Source organism: Schistocerca piceifrons, chromosome 6 (genome assembly GCF_021461385.2).
Source record: "Schistocerca piceifrons isolate TAMUIC-IGC-003096 chromosome 6, iqSchPice1.1, whole genome shotgun sequence".
In the NCBI taxonomy this organism is placed as follows: domain Eukaryota; kingdom Metazoa; phylum Arthropoda; class Insecta; order Orthoptera; family Acrididae; genus Schistocerca; species Schistocerca piceifrons.
Window position 1 is genome coordinate 533,332,776 of NC_060143.1, and position 24,682 is coordinate 533,357,457.

Genomic DNA, 24,682 nt, shown 5'->3' on the forward strand with positions numbered 1-24,682 from the left:
TCGAGGGGACACTGAATAGTGCACGGTACATCCAAACCGTCATCGACCCCATCGTTCTACCATTCCTAGACCGGCAAGGGAACTTGCTGTTCCAACAGGACAGTGCGCGTCCGCATGTATCCCGTGCCACCCAACGTGCTCTAGAAGGTGTAAGTCAACTACCCTGGCCAGCAAGATCTCCGGATCTGTCCCCCATTGAGCATGTTTGGGACTGGATGAAGCGTCGTCTCACGCGGTCTGCACGTCCAGCACGAACGCTGGTCCAACTGAGGCGCCGGGTGGAAATGGCATGGCAAGTCGTTCCACAGGACTACATCCAGCATCTCTACGATCGTCTCCATGGGAGAATAGCAGCCTGCATTGCTGCGAAAGGTGGATATACACTGTACTAGTGCCTACATTGTGCATGCTCTGTTGCCTGTGTCTATGTGCCTGTGGTTCTGTCAGTGTGATCATGTGATGTATCTGACCCCAGGAATGTGTCAATAAAGTTTCCCCTTCGTGGGACAATGAATTCACGGTGTTCTTATTTCAATTTCCAGGAGTGTATATTGTGAAAAACGATGGTCCCATAACACTCCCCAGCGGCACGCCAGAGGTTACTGTAACGTCTGTAGACGTTTCCCTTGTAAGATATAAATAAATCTACTTTCCTGCCAAGCAATGGTCACTACGGCCTAGAATAATACTCGACCAACATTCGCAGCCGTCGTCTCGAGGCTGCGATGAGGACGACGTCGCTACGGCCGCAGCGAAGCACAGCCAGCTGGTGGTGGGAAGACGGTGTGTGGCGGAACGGGATCCGACGCCGCGACCCTCCTCCAAGACGAACGGGCAGGCAGGCAGCTACCTGCTCAGGCGGTCAGGTGCCCGCACTCACAGGGCGCGCCCACTGCCGCACCCGGACAGTACGATCGGGTAGCGACTCGTCTGCTGCGTGGCACGCGGAAACAAGAAACTGCTTATTGGTTCCGAGCGCGCACACCGGCGCCTGTGACGCAGTGAAATCCGACGACACATCAAAGCACAACGCACAATGGCTGTAAGGAAACAGAGCATTCCGCGCGAGTGTACTATACTTAAAGACTTTCAGGAACTTTAAAGAAATTTTTTTATATTCAATATCGCATTCAAAAGTACTTTTTATTCATCAGCTTCGGCAGGTACAACTGTCACTTAGGATATTCGAACGCTGGTTTTCTTGTACTTCGCGTTCCATTATGCATTCATTACTCACACCACGTTAACACTTTCACTATGTACACTACTGGCCATTAAAATTGCTACACAACGAAGATGACGTGCTACAGACGCGAAATTTACCCGACAGGAAGAAGATGCTGTGATGTGCAAATGATTAACTTTTCAGAGCATTCACGCAGGGTTGGCGACACCTACAACGTGCTGACATGAGGAAAGTTTCCAACCGATTTCTCATACACAAACAGCAGTTGAACGGCGTTGCCTGGTGAAACGTTGTTGTGATGCCTCGTGTAAGGAGCAGAAATGCGTACCATCACATTTCCGAATTTGATAAAGATCGGATTGTAGCCTATCGCGATTGCGGTTTATCGTATCGTGACATTGCTGCTCGCGTTGGTCGAGATCCAATGATTGTTAGCAGAATACAGAATTAGTGGGTTCATGAGGGTAATACGGAACGCAATGCTGGATCTCAACGGCCTCGTATCACTAGCAGTCGAGATGACAGGCATCTTATCCGCATGGCTGTAACGGATCGTGCAGCCACGTCTCGATCCCTGAGTCAACAGATGGGGACGTTTGCGAGACAACAACCATCTGCACGAACAGTTCGACAACGTTTGCAGCAGCATGGGCTATCAGCTCGGAGACCATGGCTGCGGCTACTCTTGACGCTGCATCACAGACAGGAGCGCCTGCGATGGTGTTCTCAACGACGAACCTGGGTGCACGACTGGCAAAACGTCATTTTTTCGGATGAATCCAGGTTCTGTTTGTAGCATCATGATGGTCGCATCCGTGTTTGGCGACATCGTGGTGAAAGCACATTGGAAGCGTGTATTCGTCATCGCCATACTGTCGTATCACCCGGCTTGATGGTATAGAGTGCCATTGGTTAAATGTCTCGGTCACCTCTTGTTCGCATTGACGGCACTTTGAACAGTGGACGTTACATTTCAGATGTGTTACGACCCGTGGCTCTACCCTTCATTCGATCCCTGCGAAACCCTACTTTTGGGCAGGATAATGCACGACCGCATGTTGCACGGGCCTTTCTGGATACAGAAAATGTTCGACTGCTGCCTGGCCAGCGCATTCTCCAGATCTCTCACCAATTGAAGACGCCTGGTCAATGGTGGCCGAGCAACTGGCTCGTCACAATACGCCAGTCACTACTCTTGATGAAATGTGGTATCGTGTTGAAGTTGCATGGGCAGCTGTACCTGTACACGCCATCCAAGCTCTGTTTGACTCAATGCCCAGGCGCATCAAGGCCATTATTACGGCCAGAGGTGGTTGTCCAGGGTACTGATTTCTCAAGATCTATGCTCCCAAATTGCGTGAAAATGTAATCACATGTCAGTTCTAGTACAATATATTTGGCCAATGAATACCCGTTCATCATCTGCATTTCTTCTTGGTGTTGCAATTTTAATGGCCAGTAGTGTATTTCGAGTCAAAAAGGTTCCAAGATGTGCTTCACTCGTCATGTAAAAGTAAACATTGGGATAAATGTGCAATTTTGTAATAAATTTTCTGATTTTAACAACTGACTAGCATCGAAGGGGTGCTACATACACTGGTGCCCAAAATTAAAGCAACAAATCGCTATTTCCCCGCCCTGTGTCTAATTCACGATATAATCATACAAATTGTCAACACATGTTAGTACGGTCATCGGACAACCACGCCAACAATGATGCCAGCGGAGCTAGTGGAGTTCTACATCAACAATCGCTGTGTACACAGTCACAGACAGTGCAGTATGACACAGATGCCTACCAGACTTTCTGGGGTGGAGTGCCATAGAAAACATTGAAGCAGAAGAGTCGCAGAATGATGTGGCCCGATGGCTTAATGTGAATCGTTCTGTTGTTTCTTGGATGTGGTGACAGGTTTAGAGACCGAAACTGTATCCTGAAGACCAAGGCAGGGCCGACCATATGTGGCATCAGAAAGAGAGGGCCGTTATCTGGGTGTAAAAGCACCGCGGTACCGCCTTACTACCGCACTACAACCGGCATCTGACCTCGCAGCATCCACTGCATGTGTTGTATGGTGGCAAACGGTTTACGGAGGGCTGCAGCAGAGTGGCTTTTAATTTTGTAAAGCTACGGTACCTCTGACGCACCTTCACAGCAGGGAACGTCTAGACTGGAGCTGTCAACATGCCACCTGGACGCTTGAACAGTGGGCCAATGTTTTTTTCACAGATGAGTCCCGATCTGATCTGCAGAGTGATTATCGACGAAATTCTACCTGGAAGTAACGTGGAACACGATTTCGGGACCCAAACATTATGGAAAGAGACCGATATCGAGGTGGATCCCTCATAGTGTGGGCAGTGATTTATTTGACAACTCGAACATCTCTTTATGAAACTGTACGGACGAAACTGCAAGGTTTAGCTGCTGTCACGTATCGTGACAAGATCTTGGAACCTCATGTGTTGTTGTTACGAGGCCAAGACTTCATGTTGATGGACGATAATGCTCGACATCATAGAGCACAGGTGGTTAATGTTTCCTTGGAAACGGTTGGTATTACACGCAATGCGTGCCCTGCTCTCTCCCCGATTTGCAACTCATAGAGCATGTCTGGGATGCGCTAGGGACACAGAGTGCATCACGTCAGCATCCTCCAATCACTCTTCAAGATTGGCGAGCTTCTCTACAGGAAGATTGGGCACTATTGCCTCAACATGAGACTGATGACATCGTTCACAGCATTTCCAATCGTTGTCAGACCGTTTTGCTGCCAGAGGTGGTCACATCCTATTTGGAGCACATTAACCAGTTGTCGGAATGTGTGTTTAAACCTGTTAAAGTTGGACAAAATCAATAGCGTTTTTGTCTACGGTTATGCATGTTGCAGTCGTTTACCTTCTGTATTCTTCACATTGTTTCTACTTTATTACCAACTGCTTATGCAGTTCTGTGAAAATAAACGCAGTCTTGTAAAATTTCCGTTTGTTGCTTTTCATTTTGGACACCAGTGTATGTAGACATGCCAAGGTCAAAAGGTGCATTTAGCTGTGTATACTTTTAGTTGTGACTCACCTGTCAGTAATTTTAATTTTCACGAATCTGTGCACAATATGAAATGCACTATCGTACCCAAAAGTATCCGAACGACCTGAATTGTATTTTGCCTGATTTGCATGCAACTCACATAACGTAGCTGTTTTGCAGGTCCTCTAATCTCTTTTCAGTACAGTCGGTTGACTATACAAAACGGACACCACAAGAAATCACTAGAGAACACTACCTTTAAGGTAATCAATCCAGATAAAATCACGATACTGCAAATACTAGGAAACGTATTATTACGGACGACACAGTCCTAAACGCTTGTAAACTGAATTTTACTGCAGAAACTATTTTAAGATCACTATCACACTCACTATAATTTCAGTAACCTAATTCCGTCACAGTCCAGGAATCTTTAGGCAAAATGAAATATTTTTACGAACAGCAGATTTTGAGACAATGACAGTTCAAAGTATTTTTGGTCTTTAAAAGCTTTTCAGCACCTGTGAAACATCGTTGCTCACAGGAGTGGTTTTTCATAAACTGAATGCTCAACTAACCAGTTAAAAGCTATGCGGTTAACAGCAATAAGCACTCTATGAAAACGTCAAAATGATTATCGGTTCACCAGTCATTTCTCTGTACTCGTGACTGAATAATTATTTGTGGACATGTTTGAACTATAAATGACATGATGAACTTTCTTGTTCTGGGTTGAAACCAAACACCTATAGCTATTGAAACTAAGAAAAGCTTTCGTGCCTGACCGAGCCTCGATCACAGCTACATTTGTCATTGTTGACTACGCAGAAGCAGTTGTGAAATATCGAAATTTTCACCAATATCAGTTAGCAAGTCTGAACTTGGAAATTTTTATGCCCTGCCTTGAATCCTGTCAATATCCTTACTACCCTGTTAACTAACCGCGAAGAACATTTAATGTAATTTGAAGTAACAAAATTTGCACATGTTTAAATCGAAGTCCCGCGATGTAAATTTTTGTGGTGGGGACTCGAATCCACCACGCAATCAGATTGATAACTAAGCAAAAAACTAAATACCGAATTTTTTACCCCGGCAGCGAGATATTTGCATTTGAAATGAGGATACAATTTTTTTGCTTAACCGGGAATCGAGCCTAGTACCTACCGTCTTGTTCTCTACACCAATTATTTGCTCACAAGCAGAGAGATGTGCGCATGTTTGTCTAGAAATAACGGCACCTATCTTTATTGTTGGCAATATGTGAAGGGACGTTAACAATGAAAATTATTTATCGCTAGTAGTTCCGTGTGCACATGCTAGGGCACGAAACGAAATCAATAATATTTTTCTCCTGGACCAGGATACCAACCCACATGTGTGTCTTTCGCGTGAGCCTATAGCAGTTGGAATCTCAGATAAAACAACGAAATGATAGAAATGTATCGCTCCATGTGGGTCAGATACCACGAAAGTGGAGATCATAATTCAAATTTCAATCCAGCACCATATTTTTCACCTTAAGTTCAAATGAAATAAGAGCCCTGTGACCTTAAACTATCATTCGCTCATTAAATAAAACAAAGTTTCTAGGTAAGGAAGCTGACTGGCGTCAGAGTTTCTGTTTGCCGACACTTCCGTCTCCGCTATAGCCCAACCTAAACCAGCTCTGCCCCAGTTGGTAGCGAGGGAATAGTATGATGTTTTTAATGTGGAGTATGAAATACGGTGCAACCTGACGTTCTTCACTTGTTATTACTAGAGATGAAGGGGATCTGTTCGTGAGTGTTTAAAACATATGCCGGAAGTGGAAATTGAGCCCATACCTCGGCCACTATAACCTCCGTTCGAAGCCATTTTGAAATTTTCACAATTTCAAGGAATTTATTATATCGAGAAATTCCATTACAGAGATAGAAGTTACGAAATATTTCGATTCTTCCTGCCAGTCTCGTTTTTAACTTCTTCATTCTGCTGCTGCTATACATGCGCGCTTGAAGGGTGCATTTAATTCTTATTGGTCATTTTTGGAAGCAGTTGCCGAATGTAAATAAATATGTAGTTCGCAGCAAATGGTATTGGTGTTCTGTGGCAACTGGACCGTAATAAGTAGTTATTTAATTCCTTCCATGTCTAGGGAAGAGTTTTCAGAGAATAACGGATTCATACGGAAACTTGTTTCCCCTATTCCCCTGCAGCTAAATGCAGTTGTGGAGGAGGACAGACTGGACACGGTGCTGAATTATTGTGTTCTTACTTAGGGAGAAAAATTTGTTTGTGACAAATGAACGTTTTGTTTTCCCTAGTACAAGAGGAAAATTCGTTTGTATTATCTCGGTACATAAAAACTAGGTAGTCTATTTCGGTCTTTTCAGTTGAGATTAAACTATTTTACAACTGCGACATCAATGCCGATGAAGGCATCAAAGAGAAGTATTTAGTATTTCTAAGTCGAGAAAAAGCATCACATTTCTCTTTTATAACATGCAGGCAGGACGTCAATACCGATGAAAGCACAAAGGAGATATCGTTTTCTTTTAATGTCAGGCATAAATGGCAATGCATAAAGAGAAAGAAGGCGTACAAGTAAAGTCGACCGTTTGAATCCACTACCTCCTCACCTATATACTCATGAATACTTTAAAATTCTCCTCAAATAACTCATACGACGATTTAAAATTCATGGAAGTGACAGGATTTGAACACCTTACCTGACGTTTAATACCGATCGTTTTCACCACTATGCCGTTCCATTTACGAAATGGAATGGTATGATGTACGATGTCACACATTTTCCCTGAAAAAGAAATGATATATCGAGTTAAAGTGGCGCAGTGCATCTTCGACGGAAATGCAGACAATCCATCTGACTTTGAATATCATGAGCGGAGTTATAAAGAACACAAGCTAATAGAAAGTGACACAGTAGGTATACTGCTAGATCCGGTAGGTTTCTGCAGGCGTGGAATCGCTTAACATCCGAGCATTGTCAGACAATTTTACATAATGCGAGAGAATACACTGCTGACGTGTAATTTCTCTCCAATGTTTACTACTGTGTTCAATAAAATAATGGACAACATTGTGGAAATATGCACTGCAGTAATTCAAAGACTTTACCACTATGACCTTAGGACGAAACTCTGTTTTAATTAAACATAAAGTATCTGTAACAGGAGCATGCCTGTATAGGCATGAATTAGTAAGATATTACTCATTCTGGACTTCGAAACGGTCTGTATTTACTTGCAGTCCTGTGTCACAGTGAAGTACTATGGAAATGTGGAAATGTGACATTTAACGCCGGCCGCTGGTGGCCGAGCGGTTCTGGCGCTACAGTCTGGAACCGCGCGACCGCTACGGTCGCAGGTTCGAATCCTGCCTCGGGCATGGATGTGTGTGTTGTCCTTAGGTTAGTTAGGTTTAAGTAGTTCTAAGTTCTAGGGGACTTATGACCTCCGCAGTTGAGTCCCATAGTGCTCAGAGCCATTTGAACCATTTTTTTGACATTTCACAAATAAAGTTTCCTTTTTGATTTTCGATCTGATTGCTTGCAGCTCTGTCACGAAATGGCAAAAAAACGTACCATTCAGTGAGACTGGAGCCAGGGACCAATGCAACTCCCATAGCTAACAAAATATTATAACATGGTGCTGTCGCTTATTGCTCCAGCGTTGGCAAGGACAGATAAGCTCGCAACGTAAAAGACGAGGTCAATCGCAGTTTCCACGTCGCACAACTTTGCTGGACATAAAACCATAAATGTTAACCTTATTTCACGCCCTTACGTGAAAATCACTGATTATGCAATGAAAATGTGACAAATACACTCCTGGAAATGGAAAAAAGAACACATTGACACCGGTGTGTCAGACCCACCATACTTACTCCGGACACTGCGAGAGGGCTGTACAAGCAATGATCACACGCACGGCACAGCGGACACTCCAGGAACCGCGGTGTTGGCCGTCGAATGGCGATAGCTGCGCAGCATTTGTGCATCGCCGCCGTCAGTGTCAGCCAGTTTGCCGTGGCATATGGAGCTCCATCGCAGTCTTTAACACTGGTAGCATGCCGCGACAGCGTGGACGTGAACCGTATGTGCAGTTGACGGACTTTGAGCGAGGGCGTATAGTGGGCATGCGGGAGGCCGGGTGGACGTACCGCCGAATTGCTCAACACGTGGGGCGTGAGGTCTCCACAGTACATCGATGTTGTCGCCAGTGGTCGGCGGAAGGTGCACGTGCCCGTCGACCTGGGACCGGACCGCAGCGACGCACGGATGCACGCCAAGACCGTAGGATCCTACGCAGTGCCGTAGGGGACCGCACCGCCACTTCCCAGCAAATTAGGGACACTGTTGCTCCAGGGGTATCGGCGAGGACCATTCGCAACCGTCTCCATGAAGCTGGGCTACGGTCCCGCACACCGTTAGGCCGTCTTCCGCTCACGCCCCAACATCGTGCAGCCCGCCTCCAGTGGCGTCGCGACAGGCGTTAATGGAGGAACGAATGGAGACGTGTCGTCTTCAGCGATGAGAGTCGCTTCTGCCTTGGTGCCAATGATGGTCGTATGCGTGTTTGGCGCCGTGCAGGTGAGCGCCACAATCAGGACTGCATACGAGCGAGGCACACAGGGCCAACACCCGGCATCATGGTGTGGGGAGCGATCTCCTACACTGGCCGTACACCACTGGTGATCGTCGAGGGGACACTGAATAGTGCACGGTACATCCAAATCGTCATCGAACCCATCGTTCTACCATTCCTAGACCGGCAAGGGAACTTGCTGTTCCAACAGGACAATGCACGTCCGCATGTATCCCGTGCCACCCAACGTGCTCTAGAAGGTGTAAGTCAACTACCCTGGCCAGCAAGATCTCCGGATCTGTCCCCCATTGAGCATGTTTGGGACTGGATGAAGCGTCGTCTCACGCGGTCTGCACGTCCAGCACGAACGCTGGTCCAACTGAGGCGCCAGGTGGAGATGGCATGGCAAGCCGTTCCACAGGACTACATCCAGCATCTCTACGATCGTCTCCATGGGAGAATAGCAGCCTGCATTGCTGCGAAAGGTGGATATACACTGTACTAGTGCCGACATTGTGCATGCTCTGTTGCCTGTGTCTATGTGCCCGTGGTTCTGTCAGTGTGATCATGTGATGTATCTGACCCCAGGAATGTGTCAATAAAGTTTCCCCTTCCTGGGACAATGAATTCACGGTGTTCTTATTTCAATTTCCAGGAGTGTATATCAAATGAATTTTTGAGGCTAACTCTGTGTCATCCAGCATGTAACTCGTCGGTCACCGGGTTGCCTAACATATCCTACGTTGTCCCTAGATTCACTTATATTTCATTAGTCTTCTTGCGTGCAGGGACTAGAGTGTTGTCACTAATAATACTCAGATGCGCCGACTGCAAACTAAATAACAATTAACTGTCACAATTACTTATGTTTTTCTGTCTTTAGCGTACTTAAACCAAAAAGCTCGACGCCAGGCAAATTCCACATTTTTAGAGAATTACCAGTAATTATACTGAAAACGTAATGAGTAGGCAACACATCTGTGTATAATAATAGTCTTGGAATATATTTTTCTTGAGATCGATGTCAGTGGCACTATCCATGAAAGACACGGCCACAAATGAAGAGACAACAACACAGTATCGACAGCAAAACACGTTACGAAAAACTCCTAACATTGTAAGGATAAAACACGTCAATCCGCTGAGTCTATGTAATTCCCATTAGCACCAAGCAGATGGAAAATTTATTCTTGTCGGAAATACATTAATATTGCAGATATTCGCTTAACAAATAACAGTCTACTACGCAACTGAAATGACAACCAGTCTACAGATTCTATATATTACAGTTAGTTAAGTAATCAGCTTTTTGGTAATGTTGCTTCTACTGTTTAGAAATATACTGACCAATACTTATTTGAATAAATAAGCAAAATTTCTCAACAGTTTTTGAGTAATACGTAAGATGGGTTGCAAACGTTAAGTTTTGGACTGTAATGAAGTTATTTAACGGGAAAATTACAATGTCTCTCGTCAGTTACCTTTGGGAAACCTGCTTCTTTCTTCAGTAATTGCTGCCACGCCTGCTGAATTTAGGAACCAGGATTCTGTGGGATAGTTACGTCCTGATCAGTGTGAGATTAGGCACTGAGACAGTGTAATGCTACAGCACAACTCCTACAAAGTACCAAAACAGCAAATAAAGTTGTGGAACTCTAATTCACGTGAACAATTGACACACAAAACTGTATCACACGATAACACGCCACAGTAACTGCTGCAAAACTATCTGTTTCCCACACAGGCTATGGTGTCAGTCACAACGAGACACAACTCCACGCCAGCAGAAGGCACCACTGGACCTTGGTTTCCGGCCACCCACTGACAATCCGTTCCACATATACTCCAGTAGCCATTTCAGCAGCAAACAGTGATCAAAACTGTTCTGTGTGAAATTAGATTAAGATAATTATCTATATATCTATCTGTATGCATAAGCGTCTGATGATGAACAAAACTTGATTGAAATGCGTGCAATATGTTAAATTAAACATAAAATTAATAATTAAACTGCTTCTCTCTGCCTTCGTCTGTACTACACCAATGAGACAATATTAAGATTCTTGTCTCCACAGTAGCTCAGTGCTACCAATCTGTAGCCATAGGGTCAAATCCCGCTGTAATAGTGTACTTTAAGTCAGAATTTTTCCTTCTCTTGATTGATAAAGACCGCAGCGAATTTAAGTAACAGGTTACTTTGAAACCCTTAAGTTTGTACTGCACTGCTGCATATATCAAAAGGCTCTGAGCACTATGGGACTTAACATATGAGGTAATCAGTTCCCTAGAACTTAGAACTAATTAAACTTAACTAACCTAAGGACATCACACACATCCTTGCCCGAGACAGGTTGGAACCTGCGACCGTAGCGGTCGCGCGGTTCCAGACTGAAGCAACTAGAACCGCTCGGCCACACCGGCCGGCTGCTGTGTATATCAAAAAGCAGTTTTTCATAAGCGTCAGATGACTGACTGAGTATGCCAGATTTGCTGGTAATTATTTATTAATACACGGGATGCTTCTCTGTCGCTTATTTTTACAATTTTTTGAGAAATGGACCTGGAAGAATGGTAAGATTGGGTGATCGCCGTACAGAATATTCGTATTTACGTTAAAGTATTTCCCTTCAGAGTAACGGTGGAATACCCGTCGGAAAAATTAATAAGAAATTGGCTATTTGATGCATAAATCTGTGTTCGCTGTCATGATATATGAGACATTCACAATGGATATGGCGTGTGGAGTGAGTGAAGGGTTTGAACAGTGGTGTGGTAGACCATAAAATTTATCGCTCGCTAACGGTGACAGTCCTGCGATAGGAATTAAGTCAATGGCAGAAAGATGAGAGCATAGATTATTTAGTAGCGATTACTGGAATTTACTGGGACTGTGTTGCATGTAAGGTGACGGGTTACTGGTGTTGATGCTATTCACCCACCGTTGAGCAAGTCTTTCACAGGTAGAAATTAAGTATGGCCTACCATCTTACGCAGTGGTAGACTGGCGTCATGATTCTAGTAGCATATGGATGGCACTGCAAATTCTAGAACCGTCTGTCCATCTGTGCGGCTGCAATAGAACTCGATCACTCTCACGTGACTGTTATGGTAGCCTAGAGGCGTGGGTATTATTGAAACGTTAGGGGATAAATTAATAACACTCTGTGCAAGCCTTTTGCATAGAAACTGAGCACCACGTTCTGTTTGGTGAACCTGTTATTATTTCGGGTTCTCCCTGTCTTAGGTACACGGCACGTCTGAAAAGCTCTTCAAGAAAGAAGTTTTTCGCTTTTATTGACAAAGTATCAGCAGCTGATACTTTTAGTCATGACGAATAGATGATACGTATCTTTCTTTTAGCGTCTATGGACTGAATGACAGTGTACCTCAAGGATAGTTTATTCCGTTTTCCTTGTTCCACTTTCTGATAGCAATTGCTTCTCATTTCACGTTAGCAGATGCTGGAAGCAAAGGTGCGTTTCATACATTTGCTAGCTTGATTTTAAACGGAATTTTTGGCATGCATATTCTGTCAAATCTTATGGTTTCCTATAGACTAGTCTTTCTTGATTTGAAACTTCATGTTATTTGTAGCTTACGAAGTTTCCCTGTAGATGTTACGTTTATCAGTCGATGATGTGTTGTTGTCTCTTCATTTGTAGCCTGTATTTCATGGACAATGCCATTCAAATCGAACTCAAGAAAAATAATTACCAAGTCTGTTCTTACAAACAAGATGTGTTGCTTACTCGTAACGTTTACAATATAACTACTGCATATGTTCTAAAAATGTGAAGTATATCTCTGATGAGCTTTTTAGTTTCAGTACGCTTAAGGCAGAAAAACACAAATAGTTGTGATAGTTTATATTCGTCACATTTCTGTTATATAATCTGAGTGATTTTCACGTAAGGTGTGAAATAAAGTCATCATTTATGATTTTGCCTCCAGGAAAGTGGTTCGACGTGTAAATTGCAATTAGTATCGTCTTTTACCTTGTGATGTTATCTGTCTTTGCAAGAACTGGAGTAATGTGGGTGAGCACATGCTGCAGTATTTCGCTAGCTCTGAGGTAACGAGCTTGGTTGTAAAAGGGGGCTGCATTAGGCCCCCTGTTACAGTCTCGCTCAAGTGTAAGTTTGTAGCCGTTTCGTGTCAGAGCTGCAAGCAGGCAGATCGAAAATCAAGGAGGAAATTTTATTTATGAAATGCCACGCTTCCGTCCTACTTCACTTGTTCACAACACTGCAAGTAGACACAGACCGTTCCGAAGTCCAGAATGAGTAATGTCTCACTAATTCGTGCTGATATAGGCATCCTTCTCCTACGGATACTTTATATTTTATTAAAACAGACTTTCCGCATAACGAAATGGTAGTAATTTGAATTTCTTTGAGTTAGTACAGTGCATATTTCAATAATGTTGTCCATTATTTTATTGAACACAATAGTGAATATCAGAGAGATATTAATCTTCAACAGTAAATTCTGTCACACTACATTAAAGAATTTGACAATGCTCAGATAGTTGACCGATTCCACACCTGCAGAGACCTACTGAATCTGAGATAAAGATGTCGTTATACCATGTTTGACGCGCATTTTCGTCCAGAGAGGAATTTTCTTGGCTATTTTTCAATGAATTTGAAAGGTAAACTTTTGAGTGCATAAGATCAGAAGTGTGCGGGGGGATGACTTTTGAATCTTCTGAACAGTGTGGTAAGTGAAATCGGCAGAGTGCTTTATCGTGTAGTATCAGCACGTAAAGAAGTTTTGTAGGTCGTTTTTCTTACACTGCAACAGATACCTGCCTTAATTGTTGGCAAAAAGTACCAGATGCGGTATACTTTCCCCTCGAGAGGTTTTCGTAATGCACAACACCCTTTTTGAGCCATGAGTGGCAAAATACTGCGTTCACACTGCCCTTTGCTCGAGAGTATGTTTTTTGTAAGAGATCAGCCATTAATCCTTCTTCTGAAGTTAATATAAAGACATCATAACTGCATTAATATTGTATTGGAATTCTCAATGAGCCAAATGATGACGATCAGGCAAAAATCTGTTAACAGTCACCTTGATTTCTCCTGTTCTCAATTAGGGCATCCAGTACTACTGCTCCCAACTTCTGAAAACCGTATATTGAATGCAAATGTCGCACTGCGCTTAAATTATCACACTTCATCAACGCATCCTTTATCGAGGCTTCCTAAATGTGCAAATTATCCATGACTGAACGGCCTTTCTTTAAGTAAAAAAAAAAAAAAAAAAAAAAAAAAAATCCTGTCGTATTTTGCCCCAAAGCAATCGCTCCACACACAATAGAAGGGTGTAGATCTGCCTCTGCTGCCGTCACCCCTCTGCTAAACCCAAAGCTATCACTATGTCGCAGATGTTAGACCTTTCTCCACTTGCGACTATATTTAATCACTCTTAATCAACGTTCGTAAGTTTCAGGCATGCAAAATCCAAATCTTAACTGCGAGATAAATACGAGAACTTCAAATAAGAAAGTGACCATTGATAAATACTCTCGTAGCGCCACGCAACCTTCATCTGGTTCAAGGCGTCTACGTTGGCAGCTGGTGGAATATGGTCGGTAGCCGGTAGCCGCTGTGGGGCGAGGAAACTCTCGAGCGTAAACTGTTGTGACCTTGACGCAGTCACAAGCTGTAAGGTGGAAATGTTTCTGTGAATTTTTGCTATCGCAGGTGGATTAGAAAATGAAACGAATTGTGTTTGAGGTTCCATCAGACCGACAACTTAAACGGTTATCTGGTACGCGATTTAATAAACTACGGAATGGAGTGGACTCGAGCGTGTGACTATTTTGTAGAGCACGAATCTAACTCCTCGACCACGAGCAGATACGCTTCCGTAAGAGTTCGAGAAGACTGACAGAGCATCCTAGATACACTTCCGCATCCTACAGTGTCGCTAGATCGTGCATATGGCTGGACGTAGAATTCTGACGGGCGCCCGGGGATTTTGGTTGCTTTAAGCAAACGAATGGGACTTGTTCCCTGTGGCAGCGGGCTGGCGGCCAGATTTTATGTCTAATTCTGTACTTTCTTGTCATGTCGGTGCAATGTCCTGAATGGTTTCCATTTACGATGCCACACTGAGAAGGTAAGACTCATTGCTTGATCCCAGATTTGACATTTGGCACCTAAGCTACGATTGCTCTCTAATGTCACATTCCGAGTAATCTACATGACGAAACACGTACATAATGAAAAAAGGTACACTGCGGAAGTGTCATGGTGGCTTATCCGTAACACCATCGATTTGCAAGGTGCTAGTTGATATACAAGTCCGTTCGGATCTCGCTGGAGAATCAGTGCAGTTTGTAAGTCATTTTTCCTCTTCTTTATTCGAAATGCAAACGGCCAGCGTGAAATTCAATCAGCAGATAAAAAGACAAGCTCTGCATCAAAAGTCAATACGTTGTAGGAGTAGGGAGAAGTGTCTTTGGAAGTAAAGAGTTTCTTCACAGCAAAGGCTCAAAAAAGCCTCCAAGTGTCCATTAATGTGCATTGTTTGTCATTCAGGGAATCATCACTGGAGACATATGTTAAGGAAGCAATAAACATACTGAGGTATATCTGGAGGGCGAAGACGTATTGAATAGCAGAAATGCAAGCTTTTTCGTATCTTCCTATTCATATTGCCTTCACAAGAGATACACATTCCTTGTGAATACACATTTGATTACTGTGTGATATACTTGAATCATTTCACAATTGTGACCAAACAAACAGTTTTCTCTCATTAAATACAACTTTCGTCGTAAGACAGATATGATAAATGTATAATTCAACAGCATTTTCCGACACCTTTAAACCATGGTGATACAATATATACTTCAAAGATTCTCGAGCCATTCTCTGCACGAGCAATTACCACATCAGTAACTTTGCCATCACTGTCTCGAAATTTTATGACATTTGCGTTAGCAGCTGTTAAGTTCACACTCTCGCACAAACGACCTCTCCAAAACAAGTAAATTTGACAAAACCTAACAGAATAGCTAATGTGTCCCTTTCAGTTAGCTTATTTTCTTCATAACAGCGTTCATGGGAGTCAAAGTCAGATGGATTTTCTTAATTTCCGTCGAAGATGCACTGCGCTACTTTCACTCGGTATACCATTTCTTTTTCATGGAAAATGTGTGACATTTCGTAAATGGGCAGTACGTGGGTGGTAGAATGACGTAGCGGTTAAAGAGGTCAGTTTATAATCTACAAACAGGGCGTTCGAATCCTGTCACATATACCAATTTTAATTCGTCGTAAGAGTTATTAGTTTAGGAGGACAGCGATAAATATTCATAACTTTAAAGTATTCATAAGTATGTAAGTGAGGATGTAGTGGACTCAAACGTACGACTTTACGTTTGTATCACCGGTCTTGCACCGTTTTTCTCTTTATGTATTGTGATTTCTGATTGTCAACAAAACAAAACGATGTCTCATTTGTGCTTCCATCGGTATTGGCATACTGCCTGCACGTAAATTAAGAGACACAAATTAACATGATACATTTTCTCAATCTAAAAAAAGATACTTTCTCTTTGATGTCTGCATCGCCATTCACGTCATGCACCACGCGGCAAAAAAAAAAAAAAAAGATTGTTTCTCATTTGTCTCAGTCTTTTTGATCAATGGTCGTAAAAAATATAAAATGAAGAGTGTACTGCACGACTGAAAAGAGCGAAATAGGCAGCCTAGTTTTTATGTATAACATTCTCATTTTTTGCTTCTTCCTTTGAAATATGAGATAAACGAATTTTCGCATCTTCGAGGAAAACAAAACGTTCATTTGTCACAAAGAAAATTTTCTCCTTTAAAACACAATAATAAAGTACCGTGTCTAAGTTTCCGTCCTCCTTTACGACTGTATTTAACCGCAATGGAATAGAGGCAACAAGTTTCCGGATGAATCTGTTTTTGTGTGACAACTGTTCGCAGTCGTCTTGAACTGCTTCCGATGCTGGTCTGCTAAACATGATACATCAATCCGTCTCTGCCAATTTCGGTTATGGGACTGAGATCAGCACGTTTGGGAGTCCCACGACTCAACGGCTCCGTTCATTTGAAACCAATGTCTTGTAGAGTTCGCTGTCGGAAGAGTACTCTGCCTCCGGAAAATCTCTGGCGAACAGAAGGAAGCTTTACACTTACCAGGATTTTGCGACAGTAACGACTAGATAACGGACGGTCCATTCACCACAGAATGACGCAACCACTTGCTGATATCCATCAACATACTGTTACGCACCCCTGCCTTCCTCCGCCATCGTCTTCACACAGATGTGTATCGTACCGTATACAAGCATGTATCATACTGTGTAAAGACACGAGAAATGGTGCTGATACGGTATCCATCTTCATAAATCGAAAGAATGAGATATTTATCAATTTCCTTGGTCTGCGACATTTCGCAAATAGGAGCCTACTGACAGGGCAAGAGGAAACGAAGTGCGGTACGTGGCGGAGAATACTTCCTTCATCTCATAAGTCAAATTCATTACCGATTACATGCTTTTAAAAATTATCATAAATTGGTGCCTTGTGACTATTGTTTAAAGTATCGTGTAAATGTATTTTGTCTCTAAATATCATACTTAGTAATAATAATGCCACTGTTTTCAGAGATCAAATAACTAATTTACACTCCTGGAAATTGAAATAAGAACACCGTGAATTCATTGTCCCAGGAAGGGGAAACTTTATTGACACATTCCTGGGGTCAGATACATCACATGATCACACTGACAGAACCACAGGCACATAGACACAGGCAACAGAGCATGCTCAATGTCGGCACTAGTATAGTGTATATCCACCTTTCGCAGCAATGCAGGCTGCTATTCTCCCATGGAGACGATCGTAGAGATGCTGGATGTAGTCCTGTGGAACGGCTTGCCATGCCATTTCCACCTGGCGCCTCAGTTGGACCAGCGTTCGTGCTGGACGTGCAGACCGCGTGAGGCGACGCTTCATCCAGTCCCAAACATGCTCAATGGGGGACAGATACGGAGATCTTGCTGGCCAGGGTAGTTGACTTACACCTTCTAGAGCACGTTGGGTAGCACGGGATACATGCGGACGTGCATTGTCCTGTTGGAACAGCAAGTTCCCTTGCCGGTCTAGGAATGGTAGAACGATGGGTTCGATGACGGTTTGGATGTACCGTGCACTATTCAGTGTCCCCTCGACGATCACCAGTGGTGTACGGCCAGTGTAGGAGATCGCTCCCCACACCATGATGCCGGGTGTTGGACCTGTGTGCCTCGGTCGTATGCAGTCCTGATTGTGGCGCTCACCTGCACGGCGCCAAACACGCATACGACCGTCATTGGCACCAAGGCAGAAGCGACTCCCATCGCTGAAGACGACACGTCTCCATTCGTCCCTCCATTCACGCCTGTCGCGACACCACTGGAGGCGGGCTGCACGATGTTGGGGCGTGAGCGGAAGACGGCCTGCGGTGTGCGGGACCGTAGCCCAGCTTCATGGAGACGGTTGCGAATGGTCCTCGCCGATACCCCAGGAGCAACAGCGTCCCTAATTTGCTGGGAAGTGGCGGTGCGGTCCCCTATGGCACTGCGTAGGATCCTACGGTCTTGGCGTGCATCCGTGCGTCGCTGCGGTCCGGTCCCAGGTCGACGGGCACGTGCACCTTCCGCCGACCACTAGCGACAACATCGATGTACTGTGGAGACCTCACGCCCCACGTGTTGAGCAATTCGGCGGTACGTCCACCCGGCCTCCCGCATGCCCACTATACGCCCTCGCTCAAAGTCCGTCAACTGCACATACGGTTCACGTCCACGCTGTCGCGGCATGCTACCAGTGTTAAAGACTGCGATGGAGCTCCGTATGCCACGGCAAACTGGCTGACACTGACGGCGGCGGTGCACAAATGCTGTGCAGCTAGCGCCATTCGACGGCCAACACCGCGGTTCCTGGTGTGTCCGCTGTGCCGTGCGTGTGATCATTGCTTGTACAGCCCTCTCGCAGTGTCCGGAGCAAGTATGGTGGGTCTGACACACCGGTGTCAATGTGTTCTTTTTTCCATTTCCAGGAGTGTAGTTAACCAGTTGATGGGATGTGTGAAGGAGTTACGTCAGTGCAAGTACTGCAGGTTTAGATGGCGTATTGGGTTGAGCTGTCTATTGATCAGTTAGCCGACGACGAGAAGGTACTGTGGATGATTGCGCATTTAGAACTCCACGCCGAAGCCTTACAAATTCCGCACTCTATTATACTTGGTATGTAGTATCTTTTGTCCCGAAATTGAGTGGTTTGTTTTCTGGAATTCTGCAAGATCACAGCACCATGGGAGGGTAGAGAGCCCGCATAATAGAATGTATCACCATACATTCGAAATAAGCTCGAGTGTGCATATTATTGGCGGATACAAGCACGTACGGTAGCCATGGTTGAATATATTGTTCTTAAAATGATGGGCTTTCAGCCGCTTTAAAATTTTGGATTCTTACTTATAAACTCTTACATCACTTGGGCTTAAATACTGTTTAAGGTTCAAAGCTTTGGGCCTTCTGCCTTGGAAAATTGGGTGCATTTTTTTTTAAACAAAGACCTTCAGCCGTTTTCGAGTAAGGTTTCTTATTGGTCATAAACCTTGGGCCTTCTGCCTCTTGAAAGGTTATTGTAGTGATGTTGTTTTAAATTTATCGGCCTTCAGCCGCTTTTAAAAATTTAATCTATCTGACTAGTCAAGTCTTACATCGCTTGGCCTGAAATACTATTCAAGGATATTTATAGCAGTTGTATTTAATTCATGGGCCTTCAGCCGTTTTAGAAAGAAAGACGTTTTCTGTCGATAGTCAAGCTTAGAAGTTGCGCTGTAATGTTTGGACAACTAAATAAAGTTTTATGTTTGGAGTATGACTGACAGCCGCTCATTCTGGCCCCCTTTCATAATTCCTACTACTTGTCCTGTCCTGCGGGTTTAGCAGGGCGTCTCAGTTACTTCTCTTGAAATAGTTCATTCCAAGCTGGTCATCTTAGTGGAAATGAGGCCAAGCGGTTGTAGGGAATTTTAAGGCATTTCCATGATGTTCTTAAGAATTATTGGGTGCAATTGACCAAATCCAACAAAAAATTCGTTTTATTGATGAGTCCGTGGACGGCAAGCAACATGACGATTATCTACTCCGAAGATGAGAATATTGTGGCAGAAGATTAATGGCATGCATCGGGATGAGCTCATCAGGTCGTCAACTTCACACTATGCCTCTCTGATATTTATGGTGCTCAGAAGGGCAAGGTAAGGGTTACCCAACTGCTGATCAGTTTTATAGTACATAACAAAAAGGTGATTCTGGAATCGGTGCAGCTCCCTGACCTCCATAATTGCTTCACTTGGTTTTCTAAAGCCCGTTATTTTACAGCGCTTGATCTTAATCAATCCTATAATCAGATACCTTTGAGGATTCCAAGCCGCGCGGAGTGGCCTCGAGGTTTGAGGCGCCACGTCACTGACTGCGCGGCCCCTCCCGCGGGAGGTTCGAATCCTCCCTCGGGCATGGGTGTATGTGTGTGTGTGTGTGTGTTGCTCTTCGCATAAGTTTAAGTCAGTTTAAGTAGTGTGTAAGTCTAGGGATCGATGACCTCAGTAGTTTGGTCCCTCAGGGATTCAAACAGATTTGAACATTTGAGGATTCCAAGCATGCTACTGCATTTTATACGAACTGGAACCTCTATGTGTTTAATAGAGTGCTTTTTGGGTTTTCTACCAGTGTTGCCGCGCTCTCCCGGCTTTTGGATCATGTCCTGGGCAATCTAAAATTTAGCAGTGTTCCAACTATCTGGACGACACTGTGGTGTATAGCCGGTCGTTTGAGGAACATTTGTCGCCGTGAACAGGTGTTTCTCAGACTTCGCGTGGCTGAAATGACAGATTAGGTGAAAAATTACCATGACTAGCCAGAAAATTACCTTTTTGGGGGACCTGGTGAAAGGTGACTACACTGAGTCACAGCGGCAGAGATTGCGCCGAAGAGGCGAGAGAGTAGACGATCTGAGTGTTGACTGAAATGTTGTACTGTTCGGTTGGTGTAATGTATAGATGGAAGAAGATGCAATTGTCAGAATATATTTGAGAAAGGAGATGGGCTTTTGATTTATGATGCTGGTGTAATGGAATATTTTCGTCAATATATAAGGAGGTAAAAAGGTAATAACGTGCATGGGGGTTTAATTAAAAAGAAAAGACTAATATTAATGAATAAATGCAATAATTTTACTAGCTGTGTGACCGGTTACGAACTCTCGTAACCGGTTGGCCCTGACTATTATTAGCACGCAATCTGACTGCATAAAATAAAAATAAAGAATAACAAGGAATTTCCATTAACACAACTGATTAATTAGGTCCCTTGCAACTATAAAAGCTACTACACAACAAAGCACAAGTGTAACTGTTCTGTGTGTGGTAGTGTGACTCAACGTACATGTATCTGGCTCGGTTCTTTGCATCTTCTTCCATCTATACATTACACCAACCGAACAGTACTACATTTCAGTCAACACTCAGATCGTCTACTCTCTCGCCCAACAGAACGACTGCTCTCGACATCCTCTGAACTACTACTGCCCCAGTGGCAGCGGCAGAATAATAATCTTTGGCGAAATCTCTGGCGTTGTGACCCAGTGTAGCCACCTTTCACTGGTTCGGATTATGGAATTAGGGTCGACCAATCGACCAGAAACGTATCTACGATTTAAGAAAATTTTCTCCTCCAGGGAATAAAAATGGGTGGCCAGGTTCATCGACATGGCCAATTTTTTTCAGGAAGTTCGTTCCTAGTTTTGTCCAACTTACCGCTCACCTTAATAGTCTCCGCAAAAAGGTGGGGACCTCTGTCAGGGGGAGACGGCTAACAGGCTGCTTTCGAGGCTATTAAGACTGCATTCAGTAATTCTCTTGCGCTAGCCATTCCCGATTCTGAGAAAAGGTTTGTTGTCCAGACTGACTTGTCTAATGCTGGCGCCGCAACTGTGCTATTATAGGGGGACTGTCGGGAGAGGAGACCCTTCGCTTCCGCTTCGAGGCGGTTAACAGCTGCAGTACTCAAATATTCCGTCTGAGTGTGAGGCCTTGGCTGTCCTGTTCACCCTCGAGATGTTGAGATTCTCTCTCGAGCACGGAGAGTACGATCTAGAGACGGATAACCAAGTCTTGAGTTCTGACGAGACCTATAAACACGGGCAGTTCGTATATCTGCCTTCTCTTTTCTGGTTCATCATATTAACGGACTGATAACCCAATCGCTGATGCCCTTAGTTGTATGTTTCACGAAGATATTTAGGAAGAAGAGCCTTCTGTTTATAGTGTTGTGTCCGAGGGACCTTAGCTTTCCGCCGATCTTAAGTCCAGGACGCTCATTTTGCGCCTGTTAGGAAGAGCCTCTTTGTGGGCGAGCAAGTGTCAGGTTATCTGGTAAGAAAGCACATAGTTTGTCTGGAGATACGCAAACCGGTTGAGATAAAGGTATGCAAGCCCATGGAACTCGTTCCTTCGATGTTCCGTTATTTTCACGATTCTTTGCTGGAACGACATTTACGGGCTTATAAGACTACAGCTAATATGCAGCGGCATATGACGCGGACGTTGCTATGTAGAGATAACCGACGGTTAGTCAGCGAGTGCGAGCTGTGCAAGATGGGTAAACCCAATCACAATTGATGCAAGGGGTGTTTTTCAATCCGAGCGGGGGCAGCATCCTATTGACAAATTGTTTATCGATCTCTTCCCCGTACCAAGGGAGGCAGCCGTTACATATTTTTTTGTGGTTGACGCCTTCCCCGTTTGTTTTGGCTTGTCCCCACTAGGGAAGTTAAAAAATGGTTCAAATGGCTCTGGGCGCTATGGGACTTAAATTCTGAGGTCATCAGTCGCCTAGAACTTAGAACTACTTAAACCTAACTATCCTAAGAACAACACACACATCCATGCCCGAGGCAGGATTCGAACCTGCGACCGTAGCGGTCGCGCGGTTCTAGACTGTAGCGCTTACAAGGGAACCTCCCCATTGCACCCCCCTCAGATTTAGTTTTAAGTTGGCATAGTGGATAGGCCTTGAAAAACTAAACACAGATCAATTGAGAAAACACGAAGAAGTTGTGTGTAACTGTGAAAAAATAAGCAAAATATACAAACTGAGTAGTCCATGGGCAAGATATGCAACATCTAGGACATTGTGAACTCAGAAGCGCCGTGGTCTCGTAATAGCGTGAGCAGCTGCGAAACGAGAGGTCCTTGGTTCAAATCTCCCATCGAGTGAAAAGTTTATTTTTTTATTTTCAGTTTATGTGACAAACTCTTATGTTTTAATCACTTTTTTGGAAGTGATTATCACATCCACAAGAAATCCTAAATCGGGCAATGTAGAAGAATCGTTTTACCCATTCGCCAAGTGTACAAGTTAGGTGGGTCGACAACATATTCCTGTCATGTGTCGCACATGCCCTCACCAGTGTCGTATAGAATACATCAGACGTGTTTTCCTGTGGAGGAATCGGTTGACCTATGACCTTGCGGTCAAATGTTTTCGGTTCCCATTGGAGAGGCACGTCCTTTCGTCTACTAATCGCACGGTTTTGCGGTGCGGTCGCAAAAGACAGACACTAAACTTATTACAGTGAACAGAGACGTCAGTGAACGAACGGACAGATCATAACTTTGCGAAAATAAAAAACTAAACTTTTCACTCGAGGGAAGACTTGAACCAAGGACCTCTCGTTCTGCAGCTCCTCACGCTACCACGGGACCACGGCGCTCCTGCGCTCACGCTATCCATGATGTTGCATATCTTGCCCCATGGACTACTCTGTTTGTATATTTTGCTTATTTTTTCACAGTTCCACACAACTTCTTCCTGTTTTCTCGATTGATCTGTGTTCAGTTTTTCAAGGCCTATCCACTGTGCCAACTTATAACTAAATCTGAGGGGGGTGCGATGGGGAGGTTCCCTTGTTAGAAGCGCTCGGCTACTCCAGCCGGCACTAGGGAAGTTGCCGCTTCCGTTACCGTCCATCGTCTGGCTAGTATCTTGTCCCTATTTGCGCTACCTAAGGCTCTAATGTTTTCAGTGATAACGCTCCCGCCTTTATATCCAGGGAGTATATCCAGCGCTTTTGTTTTGGTAACGCCATTAAGCACATCACCACCACCCTCTTCTATCCTCAACTGTCCTCCGAAAGGGTGGACAGGAACTCGAAGGCCGCTATTATTATTTACATGCCAACTCTTAGACGGAGTAGGACGGCTCTCTTCCTTGTGTTAATTTTGCTTTCAACTCTGCTCAGCATGAGGCTTCCATGGCGTGCCTGCTGACCTCATGTTTGCCTATCCTCTAAATTCGCCTTTCTCAAAGTTATGGAACATTAATGATCCCTTGCCTGACATCACTCCCGATATCATTACACATAAATAGAATTGGAACATACGGAATATAGTTAGCTTATCGACGGCAAGGGAGGCGTTACAACAGAGGAAGGCACACTTTCAAGCTAAGGTAAGGGGCAATGTATTTGTCCGCAATTTTAATGTCGGTGGAAGACAGGACGGTGGTGTTTCGAAAAAATTCGCACCGCGGTTGACAGGACATTGTCCAACTATTAGGGTATTGAGTCCAGTTAACATATTAATTCGTATCCCCACTAATGGTAGAACCTGTAGGATCCACTGTAGCCAGGTGAAGCAGGGTTCCTCCCCTCTGCCTATATCTTAGAGAACAGGTGGGAGGAAATCTTCCGGTCTGAGTGATGGAGGTTGAGCCACACTGGCCCGTATCGACATGTGCTTCGCGGCTTACTAGCGTGACTTTACCGTTCTGGTGCTCTCTGA